At 37.3% G+C, this 24,130-nt stretch overlaps 1 long non-coding RNA gene across 6 annotated transcripts; it reads right to left on the bottom strand.

Moving 5' to 3' along the window:
• Window positions 1-10,495: 10,495 nt before the first annotated feature.
• On the bottom strand, window positions 10,496-21,829 carry LOC110777282 (uncharacterized). 6 transcript variants are annotated; one of them, XR_008924060.1, is made up of 7 exons: window positions 21,673-21,829; window positions 21,235-21,478; window positions 21,082-21,156; window positions 15,713-17,627; window positions 15,346-15,574; window positions 14,873-14,968; window positions 10,496-10,797 (listed from the first exon to the last, which is right to left on the bottom strand). It is a non-coding gene; the product is annotated as an uncharacterized lncRNA (long non-coding RNA). The 6 variants fall into 6 exon arrangements; XR_002530404.2 differs by having other exon boundaries at window positions 15,423-15,574; XR_008924057.1 differs by having other exon boundaries at window positions 10,496-10,733; window positions 15,423-15,574.
• Window positions 21,830-24,130: the final 2,301 nt, after the last annotated feature.

The following is a 24,130-nucleotide window of genomic DNA, read 5'->3' as shown; positions in this document are numbered from 1 at the left end:
CCCTGGCTGGGCGCTAAATTTCTCACGCCCACCGCTGGGCGCTGAAGTTGCTGCCTGGCCTTTTGGTCAGGCGCAGCAGCCTCGGTGCCCGCGTAAAAAAAATACACGTAGCAAAAAAAAAAACTTTCGTAAAAATTGCTGCAAGGGCGTATGAAAAGGCACTCGATTCTAAAAGCGACTTGTAAAAAAATAAAATAACTCTTTGTGTCGTTGTTAGGCCTCCTATGACGACAATGTTCTGCTCCAAAACCGACCACGCTAATCGAAATAACCTTGGATGTCACATGGGCAAAGTATTCAAAAAAATAATGTTCAAATAGAGTCTTTAAAGAAAAATAATGTTCGAATAAAAAAATAAATCCGAGTCTAGACTAGGCTATGCCAAAAGTACAATCTAAATCCTAAAGTCTTAGTTGTCTTATCCATAGAATCGGTCCTAATGCTTGGTGTCGTTCTGCAAGTTAAAAGGTTAAACCATATTGAGTCTCCCTTCCTAACATTTAAATCAATAAGCACCCATATGTAATTGTCATCCCTTGCTAAGAATCCACGGTCTCAATACTCTCTCCCACCAATAAAAATAATATATTATAGTATTTGCAAAAGGGAAACAGTCACATTCTGAAAATCATTCCCCCATAGTCGCACAACCCCCAAAGTGAACCTAAGGTGTCAATACCATTGGCAAAAAAAATGAAATGGCCTCAAGGCTTATAATCACATTGGGTCACGACTATCATAGTCCTCTCGAGTCACTCACTCCTTGAAATACTACTAAGTACGGACTAAAAGATTTTCCATGAATGCAACATGACCAACCATGAAAATACCCAAATCGGCATACCATAAGGCTGCCATTGGGGTAAAGCAATACACACTAAGAGAGAAGCCGCACTAATGATTCTAGTCTTGCAAAAATAAAAATTCGATCTCCCCAATTAACTACCTTGCCAACATTAAGGAAAATGGCGCATGACAAATGAACACCCAAGGTTAAAATCTAAAGTGTCAACCAACAAAAGTTATGGTCCAATTAGCCTAAGTCTGAGAGTCGCTTGGTCAAGTATTATAGGCTTACTCCATGTCATTATTTTGAGTCTAGTCCACCTCCTTGTATTCATACACGGGTTATAATCAGAAAGATTAATGAAAGTTTGAGTCTAAATCACAACTTCCAATTAAATCCCAGAAACTGGAATCTGAAAAGAGGCAAAAAATTATTTTCGATGTACTTCTTTCGTTAAAATTCAATAAGGTAAAAACAACATTTTGAATCTACGCTATTTGCACATTTTAAGAAACGACTAAATACGCTTGCAAAGTAAGATAATTTAAAGGTCCACCCTAGGCCTACTAAAATTAAAAGGTCCACCCTAGGCCTACTAAAATTAAAAGGTCCACTATAGGCCTACCAAACGAGGCTCACTCAGTCTCGCCTCGTGACTCAAAGACCACAACCATCTACCTTTTAGCCCAAATTAATTGAAGGATTTATGTTGGGGAGAAATCCCGAGGGAAATGAAAAAAATAGAAAGAGAAAAGGGAGAGCGAAAAGAGCGAGCCATGAAATACTTAGCCCGTACCTCCCAAAGTGCAAAATTTACCCAACTAGACGAAGGAAAAGAATTGAGTCAACCAATCCAAATCACGCCACAAAGACTACATAAAGTTCTACGATGTCTACCCTTTCCAATCCTTATGTTCTTAGACGCCTTCGCTCTGGGGCCCCTGTTCAGCTCATCTAACCCATCCATGTTCTCATTGCCATAACCCAAGAAACCATTACCTCGACTCTTGTTCTTGAACTTATTGTCAACCGCAAACCACGCACGGCCATTGACACGTGCGTCATACCCATTATTTTTAAAACCCGCTCTTACACCACCATTAGCATAATGACCATATAACTTGTGTGGATACATCCTGTTGATATACCCTTGAGCCGTCCCCATGCTACTCATTGGCCTCGGTTGATGTAAGCTCATGACCCTAGCTTGAGGCTGCAAATTGTGAGTCCTAGCAGATGTAATCCTCATGCTCGACCAATACCTATACAAATTATCCTATCAAACCGTCTTGAGTCACGAATAAAAAAGGAAGACAAATGAAAAGTACAAAAAAATAATAAATAATAAAAAAGAAAACTTTGCAAAGCGCCTCTAAAGTTAGTCTAAAAAGAAAAAGAAGCATTTAGCGTACCAAAAAAGATCCGCCCAGAAAACATTTTCAGCGCCCACCGCTGGGCGCCGAAATCTTTAGCGCCCCAGCCTGGGCGCTGAATCTCCCTGCTTGCTAAATTTTGTCCAGAAGTGCTCGTCATTTTATCCGCACATGCACGGAAAAATAACGAACACTTGGAGGGGTACAGCACTTATTCAGATATACGTACCACCAAAAAAAATATACATGTACTCAAAAAATAAAACAAATAAACAAAATTTTGGCCTACGGCAAAGCAGCAGATTAAAATAATAATAAACTTCACTTATTCTACCGTTTCAAATAATATGTTTCCACCTCAGAACGTACTTGTTTAAAATCGGCATTCTAAGAAACCATTTTCTAGGCTAAGAACTACGCAAGACCTGATTCCAAATTAAATCTATTTAAGGCGGATACGTAGGCAATCCATGATTCGGTCCAACCAATATTAAAGCCTATAGAAAAACAAGAATAAAAATAGAAGTCCCTTATTGAAATTTAATTACTTGCAATCCAAGTCGAAAGAAAAATTGAAAGCACGAAGAAGAATCTAAGTCATCAAGATGCCAAAATGAGCACACATCGAAAAATAATAAGGGCACGTACCCTTGGCAGAAGGAGCACTCACACTTCTAGGCACTTAGCCAAGACTCAAAAGATCGCTTTGCCTCAATTGAATGGGGGCTAGCGCAAGCGTCCATGACCCCTAAAGTACTCGACTTGACCCTCCCTAAAGCGAACTAACTCACTTAAAGACCTTCTTTCACCACTAGACATAGTCGTTCGCTTAAAGACCTTCTTTCACCCCTAGACACAGTCATAGTCGCCGACAAGTAGTAAAGGCAGTAAGCTTGCAATAAAGAGAATTGTTCTACGGCATTTCCCCATCGTTCCTTCGAACTCAGGGCACCCGTTCATGGTAATTCAAATGCTTGTGAATCCCCTTTGAAAAAAAAACAGACATTGTCAATAGGACTTGGCACTTAACCAAGGCTCACCCTACTCAGACATATGACACGGGCATCTAAAATCGAAATCTGAAAACATTATTAATGGGAAGACATAACAGCAACTGGGGGCTAAAAATTGAAATGAAAGAGATAGGGAAGGAACTAAGTATACCTCGACCTTTTATACAGACATACACCAAGTAAATCTAACTCAATTTGAAAACGGTTTATATTCTCGCAATTTTGGAAAAGATGGCCCTAAAAGCCTAAAGTATATGCCAAACGGGCACAAGTATACCTTGACGCCTGCACCTTGGCTTCCAGCAAATCCTTAGACACCATTTCAAAAAACGTAACAGTATTTTGATTCACTCATGTGATCCTGTACGAACCCTTCTATAAGTCAACTTGCCTAGGACACCTCGGATTGTACACAGTAGGACTCGGATTTTTTAATAAGTTTCAAATAAATTTCAAAGACTTTTTCGAACATAATAAAGTGTCGTTGGTTTAAAGCTAAGTATGTGTTTATCTCGATATTGCAAGTGAGTAAAAAAGATTTCTAAATATGATTATGGGTAAAGAAAGGCACCTAGCTTTTGGTCAAGGCATACTTCAACATGTGACTACCTTGACCATGGCAATGTCGCATAATACGACATTTACAAGAGAAGTAGCAGATCACTACTCGAACGTACCTCGCACTAAACGAGTCTGGTTCAAACTATTCATGATCCATGTCACCAAGAATGCATAAAAACGTATGCAAGACATTATAGCACCAAGCCAATCCCGTAGCTACAGTTGGAGGCTTGAGAAAAACACTCTAAAAACGCTCGAAATGACGATTTCATCGCAAATTCTCGACGCTAATGCTATACATATGTCATAGGGGCACAATCCTAAGCTTTAATCGCGTAAAACGAACCTTAGAATGACTACAACCCCTCCCAAACTCTAAGCGCTACTTAGAATATATAAAGTCACCCCACTAACAAGGGTAACTGAAAACCGCGAGTCACCAAAACTCCGATCAAACCACTGCACATAACGCTCGCCCTATAAAGCGCCCGTTACACAGTCTACATCTTTCCAAAGCAAAAGCGAAAGGAAAAAAAATCAAAAAAAAAACTGTCAAAGTTCTGCCCAGAAATCATTTTCAACGCCCAGAGCTGGGCGCCGATATCTTTAACGCCCCAGCCTGGGCGCTGAATCTTTCTGCTAGCCATGTTTTGCCCAGATATAAAAATAAAAAAGAAACTCCTATGAATCCTCGCATCGAACGAAGTAATAAGCCATGCAAACCCACGCAGAAGGTGCTACACTTGTTCGAGCACCTGAACAAGGCGTGATGAAGTACTCCAATGCAAAAAATAATGATGATATCCCAACACCTGGAGAAATGTTCTAATACATGCGGTTAGGCCACACAAGCCTACGTCGCACCGTAAGTTCAACCATCCCACGGTACAAGTCTAAAATAGAGTAAGGCATATTGCACTAATGCGGGCACGACCAAAGAGCATGTGTAAAAGAGGCAAAGACTACTTATCGCCCAAATTCAAAATGCAAGCCACACGACTCCTACATTAAGGATTAAAGGTAGCAAAATATTACCTACCACGGAAGGGATAGCTCGCACCTACACGAGCGGAACACCAAGGCATCTTCCTCGAAAGAACCTACAAAAATCGTACGCCAAAAGTAAGCGTCCCAACATGCATACTTGGGGGCTCCAAGCTACGAAACCACCATAGCAAAATAAAAAACTCGAAGCAAATGTTTGAACGATCAAGAAGGGCACGATGCTTGAGCCCACTTCATGAATGGGCCTGAACCCTATCAAGCTTCTAAGCAAACTATTCAAAATCAGTCATTGCTCAAAAAAAATGATTCAAGCAAACTGATTAATGGACCGCACACAACGACGATTCTATGAACGCTCGTTCGCACATACATATTATCATTCTAAGTATCGAACATTCACGAACGCGTTCAAAAGGAAAAATATACAACAACAAGAGCGGTCAAAGTCTTACGCCTCAAGGTAAGTTCCTCGGGCCATATAGACTCGCCCGACTATCGCAATAACTGTACGCCTTAAGAGCAACAGTTCCTTAAAATAATCGCCCCAAAGCGACAAGCACCGTAGTCCACCAATCGGCTACGGCTTCTCAAGAAAATCATCACGTTCTAAAAACAAAGAAAAACCAAAAGAAAAGAGAATACATAGAACTTCCAAGTGAAATAAACGAATGAACAGGAGGCCAACTGTGTCATCAAAAGACCAGCCCAAACAACACTTTCAACGCCCCATCTGGGCGTGAATTATTTCAACGCCCAGGCCTGGGCGCCAAAAATAAACCTAGGCTCAAAAAAGGCCCTAACTTCTAGTGGGCCCTGCCGCATCCATTCGACTCGAAAATTGTCGATTTCCTTACTGAAAGTCGCACCTCACGACTTTGTCAAGAGTAGCACACCACTACAAAGATCGCTCGCACTTACGAGCACAATCCCAAACATGATCAAGGACATCACAAATTGCGTATCCCCAAGGAACCCCTTTGACAAGAAATGGCCGTCAAGCACGAGTGCTTGGTGGCTCGAAAGAAAAAACATATCTAAAAAAAAAGTATGCAAAGTTAAAATAATATTCCCAGACTACGCTGTACAAAGTCCCGTGTTTGGATAATCTCGAAAGAAAAAGGACCGGTTTACGACCTCAAGACAAAGGTCGCCGTTGATACTTATACATGGTCCCCCATTCAAGGACCCAGGTAGTGGCAAAATTGAGCCGTAAAGATTAGCTCAAAACCATGAAAGATGATGACCACGAGACAATGGTCCGTCTAAGCACGTTGTAAACCCACATTCAAGTTACAACTAAATCCGAGCATCCCTCGAAAGAATTCGCTCTTACAAGAATGAATGAAAGAAATTCTCAAAAGAAATCACGATAGGGACTTGTCCACCTCAATCAGGCAAGACCGCGACACGCGAATCCCAAATCAAAAGACGAATTCAGGTTCGCTCACCTCCAGCGAGCAGGGCGTCCACCCTTAGCGGACACGGCTCGCCCACCTTCAGCGGGCGGGGTCTGCGTCACTAGCCGCGCAGGTCCTCAGTTTTCGAAAAATAAAGTCTTCAAATTTAAAATAGGCTCGCCATCTACAGCCGGCGGGGTCTACGTCACAAATCACGTAGGTCCTTATTTTCAAAAGGCACAAACAAATTTCAAAATAGATTCGTCCACTTCTATCGGACGGGGTGTCCACCCTTAGCGGACAGGCTCGCCATCTTTAGCCGGCGGGGTCTACGTCACAAGCCGCGTAGGTCCTTATTTTCAAACTTCAAAACAGATTCGTCCACTTCTTTCGGACGGGGCGTCCACCCTTAGCGGACAGGCTCGCCATCTTTAGCCGGCGGGGTCTGCGTCACTAACCGCGCAGGTCCTTAGTCGCTGCAGCGATAACCTTTATCGGTTTTCCCTTTTTCCAAAAATTAAAGGATCGGTTTTCCCTTTTTCCAAAAATTGAAGGATCGGTTTTCCTTTTTCCAAAAATTAAAGGATTGGTTTTCCGTTTTTCCAAAAAAGAACGATGTGATCGGTTTTCCCTTTTTCCAAAAATTAAAGGATCGGTTTTCGTTTTTCCAAAAATTAAAGGATTGGTTTTCCGTTTTTCCAAAAAAGAACGATGTGATTGGTTTTCCCTTTTTTCCAAAAATTAAAGAATTGATTTTCCGTTTTTCCAAAAAAGAACGATGAGATTGGTTTTCCCTTTTTTCCAAAAATTAAAGGATTGGTTTTCCGTTTTTCCAAAAAAGAACGATGTGCTGGATTTACCTTCGTTTTACGTCCCATAAAAACAAGGGGGTTTTCTCGTTTAACTAGCCTTGAAAATGAGAATCTTTAAAAACATTTTTACCTCGTGGTTGGGCTTGGCCAGGCCCAATTACACTTTATAGCTTTGATTTCGAAAACATCTGTAGCTACTCCCAATGACAAAGTGAGGGAGTTTCTACACTTCTTTAGATCCTTCCAATGACAAAGTGAGGAAGTTTCTATACTATCCGTTGACAAATCCCAATGACACGTGAGGGATATGTCGACACTCCAAGTGATGACCCTTAAGTCAAATGGTATCACTCGGGGGCTCGTGAGACCCTCGCAAAAACAGGTCACCATGGCTTGTGTGACGCACTCCGTCTAGTACTTTGACCATCGTCTTATTCCAAGACTCAGTCAAAGTGGGGGCTAACTGTAGACACCTACTTTCGTCCCCATTCCCGAAAGGGAAGGTTCGATGATGAAAACGTAAATCTCCACTTGACAACGCATCTCCTATAAAATAACGAATCTCATTACCCCTTTTCATTTCACCCGAAACCTGCTATTTATAGACACCTGCTATTTATGGAAACCTGCTAAAATAGTAACTGTCGTAATGGGTAGTTGTTAAAAGTGGCAAGTCATAAAAGATAGAAACCTGTCATAATTAGGTGTTGCACTCCAACATAAATCCTAAGTGAGATAGAAATTGTAAAAGGAATTCTATTCCTATCGCAGTTCGATAAAAGAGTTAACGTATTAATTAAACTCATAACGAACCTAGAGTTCGTAAAGGGCCCAGACGCATTCCGTCGTAAATGGATACGCACCAAATAACTCGGATTAAGTCTCTTAATGAACTCCGTACTCTAGAGTCCAATCTGACAAAGAATTCTGCCAGACCCTATTATCAACGCCCAGCCCTGGGCGCCGAAATCTTTGACGCCCAGAGCTGGGCGCCGAAAATACATGGGACGGATTCTTTTCCTAATCCGTTTCGTATTCAAATTCCTGAAAATCTATCTTTCTACGCCACTCTTTCCTATAAATAGACCCCTAAGTTCGACGTGAAGACAACAACACACAATGATTATTCTGAGTATTGACTCTAAACCCCTAAGCCTAAGCCTCACGCTGCAAAACTGATCACGCGTTCTGTCGCAATCGATCCATAAATCGAACAGAACGTATCCTATCCCATAATTTGAGATTCGTGATAAAAGGAGAAATAGCAAAGTCAAAGTGGTTAGTTTTCTGAGAACCGTGACGCACCTCTCAAGGGTGCGTCGTAATGTGTCCCTTTTCCATGGTTTAATTGCTTTCCTCGCCCTTTTATGAAATGTTAAACTAACTAAATCTGATTGTTCGATCACGCTTAATAAATATGATATTTTTGGGAAATTGGATTATCATGCTAGGTCCCTTAAAACAATCTAAATCAGATAATCGCGCTCGATCTAGTACTATATGTTGCATATTGTTAAAATCAACTAAGATTAGTTTAATAGTTAACGCATGTCCCTTCAATTATTTATGCTGAGCTAGTAAGGATATCCTGCCTCTGGAGTTATCGAAGAGCGAGTACTCCTCTCGGTAGTTACAGTCCCCCGAACCCTCAATCTCTACCCTGCGGGTGTACGTTGAGCGATCCCCACCACCAGGGATCACAAGGGAACCTACGGCCGTCGTGGTCAAACATAATTGCACTCCCTTTATGTCACGATAACCGGTTTTTGTCAGTTTTTCTCATTGTCGTTAAAAACTGAATGACGACTCCTATATTACTAGTCAATTGGGTGTAAACTCACAGGAAATCCAATTACACTTGATTTGACAAAAAGAAGCATCACACCCACGAGGGACGAGGTCACGCATTAGCCTCGTGCTTTTTCGACCCCCTCACACAAGCACAATCTTCGGGCCACTGGTTGGATGAAGGAAGCATTTGATAATCGACGACAATGGGATCCTGCGTATAATAGAGGAATTTTTTGGGCGGGAATTTCATCTACACAAAGGAGTGAAGGTATGAATAGATATTTCAAACTTCATGTGGACTTAGAATGTGGGTTACTTATGTTTTTAAAAATTATGAGTTTTGCATGAAGATTAAGGCTGAGGAAGAAAAGGAAGATAACTATGATAGTAAAGACAAGCCTTCCCAGCTTGACGTTGATAAGAGTGTCTTAGTCGAATATGTTTTTCAAAAGGTTTACACTAATGAGATGTTTGAAGAGGTTGTGTATGAGCGTAAAGCTTTAACCCACACCAACGTGTCAAAAACGGATTCACTTGGGTCACTTGTGTTTTATAGGGCAGATGAGAAACTTACCTCCCCTCTTTGGAAGAGAAGGTTCAAAAGATACAATGTTAAAGTAGATAAGGTAAAGGGTGAATTAAGTTTTTCTTGTAAGTTGTTTGAGTTTAGAGGCATATTATGCAGGCACATAATGAAGGCCATGGATGTTGAGGATTTTCAATTCATACCTGAAAAATATATTCTTAATCGCTGGAAGAAGGAAGTGAGGTCATACGAGAACATTAGAGTTTCCTACTATGATCCCGAAGAATCCACACGTCTTGCAAAGGCTAAAGAACTGTCACAAAGACAAAATTATTTGATGTCGTTACCTATGCATAATGAGGTTGCTTATAGTCTTTACACGGAAGCAACTAACGTTTTAAAATGGAGGATGTTGTGGGCATAAGGAAAACGGGTGATCAAGGTGATACGTCTATTAGTTGGTGGGATCCTGAAGCACGAAATGTCTTTGGTCGTTGTAGGCTACGACCACGGGAGTACAATGAACGTGCTCTTATGAGGGATGTTGAACCCATTGACAACGATGTCATTAAAACTCCAGTTGATAAGCGCTTTGCGGGTAGGGCAAAGACTCTAAGGGTATCTATTTATGATAAAGGTGGGACTTCGAAGAGCAAGAAATCACTAACACCAGCTGAAAATCTTAAATTGCAGCAAACGAGGTGAAAACATGTACTGTATTTTATGAGTTTATTATTTCAATTATTTTAAGTACTTGTTAAAAATGTAGTATTTTGAGTAATTGTGAAAATGGTTGCAGGAACTTATTATGTCAACATTTGGGCACATTCCAACCTATCTTTCTAGGCAGCATCATGCTAACAATGTGAACGACCCACGTCTGGATTTATCGTACAATGGGACGGACATCCCTGAAAGTTCCCACGCCAATCTGTCCGAAGATGTCCATCAATCATTTGACTACGAAACGTTTGAGTGGCGTTAAAGACCCGGACATAGGCTTTGAACTTTTTTTTTGGTTATTTTTATTGGAATGTTTAGATTTATATTATTATGCCATTTTTTTTTCATTTACACATATTTTTTGGAACCTCTATTCGATCATGTGACTGATTTTTGTGTTAAGGGAAGGACTCTTTGTAATAGCCCGCCCTTAACGAGCTGCTTACTTAACTCACTTAATCTCTATCTAGCCAACTAAACTTAAACCAACAGTTCAAAGCCTAGATGTAACTTAAACAATGATTACAAATCAATGAACAATGACCCAAGGGTCTCCTCTTGGAAAAAGAAACATAATAATGATTTACACCTAACCAAAAATATTAAACCTAGCTAAAGCTTGAAATATAGTTTGAGCAACTTGAGACATAATCGTTGAACAATTCCGTCATGACACAAGTAAACCTTGCAGTTCCCTCGTTCTTTACCTGGACATGATTAACCCATCCTGCAAAACATTTTAACACTGCCCCCACCAGGACAGGTTCATAGAACAAAGTCAGCGGAAATCTGAGTACACATTATCCAACCTGAAATGCAATTTAATAGGTGGCTCAAAATAACTTTAGTTTTTGTTTCAAGTTTATTTTGGAAGGCATTTCACTTGTTCAAATCACACTACTTAGAAAACATTTTTTGATAAAAGCATCAAAATTCCTTTGAAATTCGTTCACGAGTTCACGAAGCTATTATCATTTAAATAATAGTTTAGAATACGAAATATCCACATATCATAATATTCTCACATAATCTTCCAAATTCATGATTCATCAAAAGTTAGTCTCGCAACTCACGACTCGTCTAATTATTTTCATATTCTTGATCACTTCAATCATATTTCATCTACCCTTACTAGTAACAATAGTCCAAATATTTCTCCAAATGTAACATTTTTCAGACATGAACATGCCACAAGGTACAACTCATGATATATATACACTCATAACTCAATGTAAAACTTATTGCCATAACATTGCCAAGTTTTGCTTCATAATATTCTTTGAGACATAATTCAAATACATATTACATATCTACAAGAAATCAATTATTCAATACGAAAACCATCGCAACAATATTTCAAGTTTATAAAATTTTCTTTCAGATATTCTCATAAACACAATTCAATATAAATATTATTTGTGTTTCCAAGCTAATATACGATTTCATTTGGGGAAAGAGAACATGGATAGGGCCGGTTACCGTAACCTTGCTCCCTATCTTGGTGGGGTCGTCACCCTCTTAGAATTCATCTACTTGCAAGACTTAACCAGGACATGTCCTTATATACAGAGCGCCATGCTCTAAACATACAGAGTACCATGCTCTAATTATACCGAGCGTCATGCTCTCATCATACCGAGCACCATGCTCTAATCATAACACATCTATGTTCATCACTGATGTATGCGTACTCAACGCATACACAACTTCTTTCCCCTTAACTCTGGTAACATATGAGGTGGTATTTTATTAAATACTTATTGGACAACTTACTTGAATTTCACTCAAAGTCATAATATTCCTCACCGGGCCTTGAATATTTATTTAAGACAGTTCATCAGTCTTAAACCACCAAAATCAGATACTAACGTATGCCTTAAGGTCACCCAAATATTCATAAATTAACATAGCTCTTTACCTTGATTAATAACCCTCGAGACTTGTCTTACACCATCCATCCATATTGACCTAGCTGAGACATACACTCTTATTAACTATTTCCAGATTAAACTTCTTAGGAATAAATTCATTTAACTTTAAATGAAATATTAATTAGACTCGTCCTATGATTCAAACTTTATTCTCCTTAACTTCTCCTTAACTCAAAATCACTCCTTATCCTTAGTTATACTGTTAGACCATTGACCACTAATTGACTGTTATTAAGTGATGCTCAATTAAGATCCTAATGTTATTAATAGATTATGCTTTTCTCGAATCAGAATTTATTCTATCCTCTTTGGGCTTTGGCTATTGAGTTTTCTAAGTTAGATTAGTGTGCCTGAAATGTATTTATAAAACATTTTGACAACTCTTAATATTAAAACAATCTTATTGAATAAGTGATTAAGTATTAGTTTACTTCCAGTTAACTAGTTCCAAAGGCTATAGTTTAATGGTTAATTCAAATCATTAATCGTTATTTATAACAAAAATCACTTTATGAAACTTCATTGAAGAATTCATTCTTTTGCAGAGGTCGTTGTTTATTCAAGAAAACACTTTTACAAGTGAAAACATTTCAATTATGGTTGTTCCATTATCTATATTCGTTAAAGATCTTTAAAAAGACTCAAACTAATTACATCCCATAAATCACAAAAGGAAAGGAAAATGTGTGACTTTAAGAATTCAAAGTAAATAAAATTCAGAAAATTAAGATATAATCTTCCTTGAAAATGATTGTTTTAAGATAAAATATTCTTTGAAAACAACTCTTTTTAAGATCCTTTTTCTTTTTACGGTTTTTTCATGAAATACCCCCGAGCTTTACAAAAACGCACCAAAAACCCTCGCGTGTTTCGATTCACATAATATACCCCTATTTATCCGTGCTGTTCATGAGATGCACCTAACAGTTAACGGCGTTAGTCTACCGTTAGTGGAGTTTTACTATTTTGCCCTTAATTGTGTTATGACCCCCATTTACTTACCTTCCCTTTGGCAGAAACTCAAAAAAAAAAAATCTCATATTCTTCTATTTCTCTCTCCTCTCCCCTGTGCTTCAAGCTTCAACCTACTCGAAACCCAGTAATTCTGGGTAGATCCGTCCGATCTCATATTTTTTTATTTCTCTCTCCTCGCCGGCGGAGGCCGATCTCTGGTCGCCGGCAGTGATCCGGAGGATCACTTAAATCAGATGCTGATGGTGGTCGACTTGGCTTCGCGGAGGGTGGTCGTTTTCCGGTGGCCGCATTGGGAAGGTTGTCGATTCTCCGGTGGCGCGGAAGTTCCGCGGCGGTGTGTTGGCTGGGAGGGGGTTGTTGATGGCTGCGACAGTAGGGTGGTGGTTGCTGATGGATGCGACGGGGGTGGTGGAATCTGGGTGGTCTTTCGCATCCACGGATAGGTTTGCTGGCGCGGGTGGTTGCTCTTGTGTTGGCTGGGTCGGGTATTTTAGCCCAGCTCGATCCACCACTTGAGTTTCTGTGACATTAAGCAAATACTAAACTGCTCCCAGATCTCCCTTGAACTTGTAGCAACTCCGTACACAAGCTCGTGTCCTCAAGAATCCCAAACCAAATTTTTTATGGAATTCTCAACGGACTCCCGCGCTGAAAGAAAAGTTCCATTCCCCACAGGTTCATGGTTCGGTCCTCTCCACACTTCAATCTGTTCCTTCATAAGCGTAACTGGGATACATGGCAACAAGTCCTGATAAAAAATTTGGTGACAAACAACCAGAGATTCTGAGGAATTAACTAATCTGTCATTTGAAAAATTGGTTGTTGCCATTATTTTGTTGGTGTAGACTGTAGAGTGTACTTAGATGTTGCTGACTTGCTGGTATAGTACTTGGGACCCATTTGTTTCATAAATATTGAAGTGGTAAAATTGGGAACTTGACATGGAATTTGATCGGTAGCATTGCAACTGATTTGGTGGAGTTTTGGGAAAGAGCTAGAAGATTAGGATTGACGACAAGTAGCTCCTATAAGTTTAAAAGGTTAATACGAATGAAGTAAATCATTCATTCTAAGCGCCTGACCTGTAAATACTACACCAAAAAATCGCACTGATTTGGTGGTGGAGTTTTAAACTTGACTAATGCACTGATCGATATGTACACCAACAATATAATTAGGTGAACAATTTGTGGAAATCAAATTCTGCAGTTTAAAACCAGTTTGAGTATTTGGTGCAACTTAGTTTCCAAATAGGTGTATATTGTGCAATAGGTTTATAAATAGGGGTATTCTGTGAATTATAAACACGACTTAACGGAGGACTAACGGAAGGTCGGTTTAGGGGTATTTGGTGCAAACTTGGAAAAAAATAGGGGTATATTATGTGAATCGAAGCACGCGAGGGTATTTGGTGCGTTTTTGCAAACCTCGGGGGTATTTCATGAAAAAACCGTTCTTTTTATAGTACATTTATTTGCACTAACTTTTAGTTTGTACCTCTTATTAAATCTAACCTTAAATCCTTCATTGTCTTAGGAACCGAAATGAAATTACTTCCACTATTTACAAAACCTTACTGATCCATAAACATGCCAAACTCAAGATTAATTCCTTCAGAAGACATCCCTCGACCCTTTAAGCTCATTCACATATTCTCACCATTAACCATGATCTATATATACTAATTTATTCACAAACTCAACCTGCAATATTCTCGATAGATTCTATTCCCATAACACAAATCCCAACTCACAACTCACAAGCGTTTCCAAATTCAAACTGTTTCATTTCTTCAATTAAGAACTCAAATCAATAAACATTTTAATAAATAAATAGAAAGTCACCAAGCAGTATAAATGCAATTGCAAATCACAATTCAAGATACATTTGCATAATTTGCATAACACAGCTAATACTTCATCATACTTAAAACACAAAATATAATTTCAAACATCGAAAATGGTTGGACAATGTGTACCTCTTACCACACAAGCATAATCCCAAGCCGCAACTTTTGATTGCCATTCTCCTCTCAACTTCATGATCTAAAACTCCTTAATCGATCTCCATCACCCTCAACAATAAAGAATTGAATCAATAAACTATTTAGGATTTGATGAACGCTTCGAAAATTAGATGATTTTCGAAAACTAAATTTAGAAACTGACATGACACGTATTCTTTCTCAAGAAAATCGAATGGAGTTACAACACGTGGATTATGATTGAAATCATAATTGTAATATTAAACGATTTCTAGCTTCAATTTAGAACAGTCAATCATGCTCCTACATTAGAACCCTTCTTTTTATAAAAAAATATTAATATGAATTTCTCAAATATATTTTCACAATCAACTTATTTCAATATCAAAACATTTCTAGGTAATCAAAGAGTACAGTTGAATTTGAATAACAAAAATATTTGAAAATTAATTGAGTTGAGTTTATACCCTCAAGGAATTGGGGAAACAGGAAGGGCAACAAAGGCAAGCAGCAACAACAAGAATCAACGACAACAACAACTCACCCAACAACGGCGCCGGCGAGCCAAGGTAGGGCGGTGCTCGAGGCCAAAGATGGCAGGGCTCGAAGGAGGAAGAGGATGCCGAGGAGAAGAGCACCGGAGGCAGGGCGTTAATGACAACCACGAAAAAGATCAACATCATCACCATAGTATAGCTGTCGGCGACAAGAAGGGTGGCGCACAACAACCAGAGGAGAGAGAAATTAGATTGGGTTAGGGTTTGATAAAAATGGAGGTTTTAAGATTCCTAAATTGAAATCAATTTAATCAAGTAAATGGATAAAAGTGATTACCAACTCATGATGGAGTATTGATGGTGGTGAACATAACCACCATTGAAGGCGGCGCAAGCAAGGACGAGAGGAGGTAATACCGGAGACCTAGAGACACTACAACAACAATCATCAACCACCGTACCAGGAACGTCGGGGAAGAGAGGTACGGTGCTACGACGCTGGTGGTGCGGCAGGTTAGAGAATGGTGAGAGAGAGAGACGCCGAAGGTGGAGGGAGTCGGGTGAGGAGAGGTAAGAGATGAAGTAGGGGAGAGTTCCAGAAAAATGGAAGAGACAAAATAGAAGGGGTTAGATATTTCTGGAGTGTTTTAGAGAGGGCTAAGTGAGGGTGGTGACTCATCACTCCCTTCATCTAGAAAGAGAAAGAACTATATAATCAATAATGCAAATCAGTTTATTTATTTAATTTATTTCATTTAAACCTTAATTTACACTTAACCTTTAAAATAAAAATTTATAAGTAGTATTAGAAATTATTCATTTAAGATACTTAATTTCTAAAATAATTCATTACCGCAAGTTTATTTAGTATAATATGGACCCGAATAATTTGAAATGTATCGTGCAGATAGAGAAAATAATGATTTTAGAATAATAACGTAAAATCCTTATTCTAAAATCGAATGGGTTTCAAGATTTCAACTCAATGTAATAATGTGAGAATTCATCTTTAAGTAAGTTTAATAGGTAATAATGAACTTAAATCCAATCATTAACAAAATCTTAAATCATAGACTCGAAGTTGTTACAAAATAATTTTTTTTTTTTGAGAGTGAGTTTAAGAATAAACTTATACTTAACAGCAAACTAAGAGCTGCTTAAAATATGGGCTATTACACTATTCCCCACTTAAATAAGTTTCGTCCTCGAAACTTCAAAATGTAAGACCTCGGGACATTTGAATAATCATTTTGAAATCGAATCTTGAAAATTATAATACAGCATGAAAAATGAGGTAGCTCAATCTCTACGTAGAAAAATTCAATATAATAAAAAAAAAAAAAAAATAACTTGCTGCTGAAAACCTCTAGAATAATAACGAATACAAGAACTTAATTCCTGGAGGTAGTTAGGTGCCCGATGAGGGTTTTGAATCTGAGCAAAAACGAGAGGATCGCCAAACTACTTAATGGAATTGAAGTGTAAGAGGGTTAGATAGATTGGCAATGAAATAACATACACTCGTAGTTAGGAGAGAACTAATGGAACATAAATTTCTGTTGGAGAAAAGAATTCGATAGTAATGCTTCCTGGTCATCATTTTTTTTTTTTTATAAAAAAAATGTAAACTTTTTATCAGAATTATGATGAATATTTAGTTAAAAACATCTTTAAAACTTACTATTACTTTATATTTCTCTTCAAACAAGTTTCAATTCCATAATTCAAAAACAGAAATCCTAACACCATTAAAATGACAGGTTCATACTTCCAGAAACACCATAACCATATACGACCTTTATATTTAGATCCTCCTTCATAACATCCAACCTTTCATCACAAGATCCTAAATTCTTAAGCTCGAACTATCTGCTCTTAATTCTAATTCTAATAATTTCAAACAAGAAATGAAGGAAGTAATTAAGAATTCTGAAGTCCTAAACCCATGCTATGGTGTAACAGCCCGCTCACCTTAAATGATCACAATTAACCTTTAACATGCAGCGGAAAAATAATAACCTTAATCTTAATTAAGCTCGATCCTGGACATGTGGGTTATGGGCCCACAAAATAACCTTATATAACCCAAATGAGTAACTCTTGAATAAATAATAAACTTTTCACCTCACAATTAAACTTACAACAATTCATATACTAAATGAATACAACCTTAATATATAACACATAAATATAATTTGAATCCCTTTAATATAATCAAGCTCCATTTGAATTCAGCTTAAGCCTCCATAAACCTGTTTAACAAAAAGAAGAATACAAACAAACAAAAAAAATCCAAAATGAGTGGAAAACTCGTAACCTTTACTTCAGCCCGATAAAACGTTTTATTTCCAAAACAATTTGTTCAAAGAGTTTTCAAAATATAACTCAGCAATTGTTCGGAAATAGACTTTGATAACTTTAAAAACGTATAGCTGGCATTGATCATTCCCTTCTCAAATCAGTAGCAAGGACAGGCTTTGGATACAAAGGTAATTTAATTATTATAGAACACAACTTATCTCGTATATTCGACCATTCCGGTCTTAGCTTTAATTTCAAACACAACTTATCACACATATTCGACCTTTCCGGTCTTAGCTTAATTTTCAGGATCTTTCCTCCACCTGTACCTTGCCCACTTTTCCATATCCGTTCATAATCCAATGCCGGCAAAACAAATATGAATCACGTTTTGTCATTTACAATATCATTTCGAAATCTATTTTAATAAACAAATTATTTCCGAACAATACCATAAATAATTTCACAATATCAATCAAATTACACAACAGCCCAGTACAAATGCAATTCATGATATTCATGGCCATGGATATATGAACATATAAAATAAAGAATAAATTTCAAACACACACGGGCACAAATATATTTTGCTGAACATAAAAGTTACCTCAAATGATAATCTCTTTTAATACTCCTAAACTTAAATCCAACTTCAATACTCCAAAGTCCATAATACAAAATCGATCTATATAATATACGCTTCAATTCAAGTCCTCAATAAGCTCCAAGATTTACCTCAACAATGACAATTATAAGGATCAATAATTCAATCAAATATATTAGATACTATAATAAAAATCTTTTTAGAGAGAAAAATAGTTCCTTAAATGGACATTCATAGTGTTTTAGAAAACGTTTTATAAAAGCAATGAGTAAGAGAATATCGCAAATTTTTGGCTATACCCGGGTATAGCCAAAGCTGGCTGTACCCCTATCCAAAACGATGTCGTTTTGTGTTGTTTAAAATGAACATTAATATACTGGTACAAAAATGAACATTTACTATTCCGGAAATGAACATTTATTTATTTATTTGGAATGAACATTTACTATTTTGAAAATGAACATTTATTTATTTATTTGGAAATAAACTACAAAAATGAACATTTACTATTTCGGAAATGAACATTTATTTATTTATTTGGAATGAACATTTACTATTTTGGAAATGAACATCTATTTATTTATTTGGAAATAAACAATATAGGCGCTTGTAAAAACATAAAAAGACCAATGAAGTGAACAATTTCATTATGAACATTAACCATATATTTATAGTGAACAAACAAATAAACAAGAAAAAACAAATAATTCAACAAAAAAGAACAAACAATATAAAAAAGAACATAAAATTCCAGAAAAAAGAACAAACAATACAAGAATTATGAACAATTTTATGATGAATTTTAAAGCCAACATGAAAGAACAAACAATACAACAATAACTTTGATGAATGAATTTAAAAAACAACAAGAAAGAACAAACAGTACAACAAGAAAGAACAAGCAATACAAAAAGAAAGAATAAAAAGATTAATGAAGAGTTTAATTATGAACATTAACCATATGATTATTATAAACAAACAAATAAACAAGAAAGAACAAACAATATAAAAAAGAACATAAAATTCCAGAAGAAAGAACAAAAAATACAAAAATTATGAAAATTTGATGATGAATTTAAAAAACAACAAGAAAGAACAAACAGTACAACAAGAAAGAACAAACAGTACAATAAGAATGAATAAACGGTACAATAAAAAAAAAAAACTGTCGACAAAAATGAACAAACAATATGAGCGCGTCGTTTTAGGGGTACAGCAGTTAACGATTGAGAGAATATATCATGATTTAAAGATGCTTTGGGTTTTAATCAAAAGAAGAGAAAGATGGCCCAAATGCCCAATTGTATGCCTTAACATCTTTAGCCCTCTAATTTGAGAGAAGAAAAACAATGAAGCTGGAATGGTGAAGCAAAGCAGCGACTAACAAGAGTAACATCAACCACCTTAAGAATTTATTTAATTTCAATGGAGTAGCAGGGCACCGAACAAAAACCAACAAGAACACCACTTATTAGAATCAACATCAACTACGGCAACCGTAACACCGACATCCACCTACGGCATCAGATCGGTGGACAAAATGAGGTGGTGCCGACAACCATCACCGCACTAGAAGAGAGAGATCGAGAGAGGAAAGAAATCGAACAAGGTGATTTGGGGTTTGTGGGTTTCCTCTAATTTTGATGATAGTTGAATTGGTGTTTTTGGGTTACCATTTCCAATTGAATTGGGATGAATATCGGATTAGAGTAAAATGATCGACTACTCTGGTATTCTTCTCTTGAATTGCAAGGGAAAACAGCCAAGTGGGCTTGCAACAACATCAAAGAGGGAAGTCTGGCAAATTTTCAAGGTGACACGAATTAGAGGAGAGAGTGGAAGAAGTTGACTCATCAAATGGAGTAACAAAATGAAATAAAGCCATTTCTTGATTTTTAAATGAAATAAAATTTCAGAATTTATTTAAGGATGGATAAATTGTTTTTTACCACCTAAAAAAATCGAAAAATTGTTTTTTACCACCTAAAAAACTAAAACTTGTATTTTACCACCTAATTTTTTTTTTAAATTGTCTTTTACCACCTGGAAAATGGGAAAATAGATGAAAATGTTATGTGGGGGGGCCACAATAACGGTAATATTTCATATATGTTCTTTTCTTCCACTATTTCATGTAATTAACACTATTCTCTTCCCTCGCTTTCTTATTTTCTAGGAATTCACATAAATTGTCACCATTATTAATTCATAAAATTAACAAAATTTAATGAAAATAAAGAGAGAAGGGTGAAATAGTTAAAGAAATTCATAAAGGGAGTGTAAAAAATTGGAGAGAAATTGAATTAGGTAGCCACACATAAAGGTTGCATCTACTTTTTTGTTTTTAGGTGGTAAAAAACAAGTTTTAATTCTTTTTTAGGTGGTAAAATACAAGTTTTAGTTTTTTAGGTGGTAAAAAACAATTTTTCGATTTTTATAGGTGGTAAAAAATAATTTGTCCTTTATTTAATTAGAAATTAAAGAAATAAATTGAACTCCAAACTTAAATTATTCTTATTATTTTAATAAATGAATATAAGTAATCCATAATGATAATAACTTTAATTCTTAGTTATAGTTAAGAAAACGTATTCAAAATTTCCAATAAAAATAAAAGTCTTACACCTTAATTAATAAACTAATAAATTTAATTAACCATAATACAAGCTGCTTAAAAATAGGGGCTATTACACTGTTAAACTATTGTAAGGCAGTAATGGTATAATTAATAACATAATAAACAAACAGTATACATTATTGTAATAAAGTAATAAATTGAGTACTTAATCTCGACACATTACCAGTGGAACACCTTCATCGTGAATAGGAAGTATTTCTTCCATTCCAATCTTAACAGCCGCAACTTCTTGTGTTACCTATTGTTGATAATTCGCTCAAATATAAAACGTTTATTTAATTAACAATAAATTCACAAATTTGAAAAATTAAATTACCTTGGGTAATTAAGACGCGCCATGAATGTTAGCTTCGATGTCCTGTCTAGAACCGTTTTGTGCAGGGTCATCGACCGGGTTGGTCTGCATACACACAACTTCAGCGTCGTTATTGTCGCCACGGGTGCGATTAATTGGGGTTTCCTTTTCCGGCCGCAAACACTCTGTTATCAGCCCCACTTGTGGGTTTGATTTGTCCGAAACCGGGATCGAGTTCGGTTCGTTGAAAATTTGGGTTTCATCCCTGAAGTATTAACTAGTTTAGCCATTTTCTTACACATGCAACTTCTAATTACGCAAGAAAACAACCATGAAATACTACTTATTAAAGTAAGTTTATTAAACAGGAAAGATCCGATTAGACTTGAGACCAAAAGCAAATCGCCTTCTAAAAATGTAAATGAAAGATCGATAGTAAAGGAGGAAAAAACAACTTACATTGAGCAAAGGGGAAGTCGCAGTTCTTGAACAGGGGAAGGGGTAGCACAGTGGTGTGGGTAGTTCTTGAAGAAGAACTTGGGTTCCAAGTTTAAGTGTGAAGTTTTTGTTGAAAGTCTTTGTGTACAGAGGAAAATGTGCCTTTGCCTATTTCAAATGAAGGTCAAATTTACCATTGAATTACCCGACAAGTACTAGGTGCCTTTTTCTATTTTCAAAGTAACCTTTGGCTTTTGTTTTTTTTGTTTTTTAATTGTAAATTGTGTACCTTGTTGTAGTCCTTAAAAATCAATAAATAAGGTTAGTTTTTTCTGTATTTGTAACAACTGGCGACGTAATTTACAATTTTATTTTATAAATAATTTTCGTTTACCTAGTTTACTCTGTAATTAAATTAATTTCGCATTTAATTTGATTCAAGCAAAAAAGGGACGCTTCTACTACCCTAGTCGTTGGACCGAACTAATGGTTTCTACTAATGGACACCAAAGTGCGATAATATGAAGAAAATCAGCCACGATTACCCTCTCGGATTCTATTACCATCGATTCAAGTCAAACCGGGAGGCATCTATTAGTCATGATTTCTACGAACGGACACTTAACTGGGGGAGTATGGAGAAAATCAGGGGACCTACGACAACCGATCCCCTAATACGTAAACCCTAGCGATTACCCTCTCGGATTCTATTACCATCGATTCAAGTCAAACCGGGAGGCTTCTATTAGTCATGGTTTCTACGAACGGACACTTAAGTGGGGGAGTATGGAGAAAATCAGGGAACCTACGACAACCGATCCCCTAATACGTAAACCCTAGCGATTACCCTCTCGAAATCTATTACCATCGATTCAAGTCAAACCGGGACGCATCTATTAGTCAGGGTTTCTACGAACGGACACTTAAGTGGGGTAGTATGGAGAAAATCAGGGGACCTACGACAACCGATCCCCTAATACGTAAACCCTAGCGATTACCCTCTCGGATTCTATTACCATCGATTCAAGTCAAACCGGGAGGCTTCTATTAGTCATGGTTTCTACGAACGGACACTTAAGTGGGGGAGTATGGAGAAAATCAGGGGACCTACGACAACCGATCCCCTAATACGTAAACCCTAGAGATTACCCTCTCGGATTCTATTACCATCGATTCAAGTCAAACCGGGAGGCATCTATTAGTCATGGTTTCTACGAACGGACACTTAAGTGGGGGAGTATGGAGAAAATCAGGGGACCTACGACAACCGATCCCCTAACGATTACCCTCTCGGATTCTATTACCATCGATTCAAGTCAAACCGGGAGGCTTCTATTAGTCATGGTTTCTACGAACGGACACTTAAGTGGGGGAGTATGGAGAAAATCAGGGGACCTACGACAACCGATCCCCTAATACGTAAACCCTAGCGATTACCCTCTCGGATTCTATTACCATCGATTCAAGTCAAACCGGGAGGCATCTATTAGTCATGGTTTTGACGAACGGACACTTAAGTGGGGGAGTATGGAGAAAATCAGGGGAGCTACGACAACCGATCCCCTAATACGTAAACCCTAGAGATTACCCTCTCGGATTCTATTACCATCAATTCAAGTCAAATTGGGAGGCATCTATTAGTCATGGTTTCTACGAACGGACACTTAAGTGGGGGAGTATGGAGAAAATCAGGGGACCTACGCTTATCTGCAGGCGTGTATATATATTAGGGACGTGAAGTCACCCAACACACAATATTCATCCAAACAACGAAATTTCAAAAAAAGATAATCACTCGAAATCCTGTTTCAATCTAAGAAACAACATGGAAAAGGAGGAAATAATGAAACTACGGCGATACATCAACAAAACAGCGCAAACACAATTTCACCCAAGGTAACTGCTTTTAATATTCATACCCCAGTCGTATTACAAGTTCATGATTTTTTATAACAATATTTATGTGAATCCATTTGTTATTCATAGTTGTATTGTTGATTAAGTTAACGTGTGTCACGCAGACATACGATTTCTACACACATATTATGCTACAACAGCCGGGATTTAGGTTCGCCCCAATTGACGAGGAATTACTACTATATTACCTACAAAATAAGGTAACGGGTAAAACGTTTGGCGTTCCTGTAATTGGGGAAGTCGATGTCTATGAGTATGCTCCGTGCGATCTCCCATCCAAGGCATTGATTATGAAGGAAATAGTGCCCTTGGTCCAAGTATGCATATAATATTAAGTCTAATAAATGCGGTTCAGTATTAATTAACAAGTTAATAATTCAGTGAGATCAAGTGAGCTGAATGCCTAGCTAGAGGCCGCTTCAGTTCAAGTGGAATTAATTATATTAATCCACAGCTTACTCTTGACTGAACCCGTAGGGTCACACAAATAGTACGTAAACGGATCAAGTATTTAATGGAATTAAATACTCCATCTATGGATATTCGGAATCGACGGATCTTG

The sequence above is a fragment of the Spinacia oleracea genome, chromosome 6 (assembly GCF_020520425.1).
Source record: "Spinacia oleracea cultivar Varoflay chromosome 6, BTI_SOV_V1, whole genome shotgun sequence".
Classification (NCBI taxonomy): Eukaryota; Viridiplantae; Streptophyta; class Magnoliopsida; order Caryophyllales; family Amaranthaceae; genus Spinacia; species Spinacia oleracea.
This window is presented reverse-complemented; position numbering and strand designations above follow the sequence as displayed.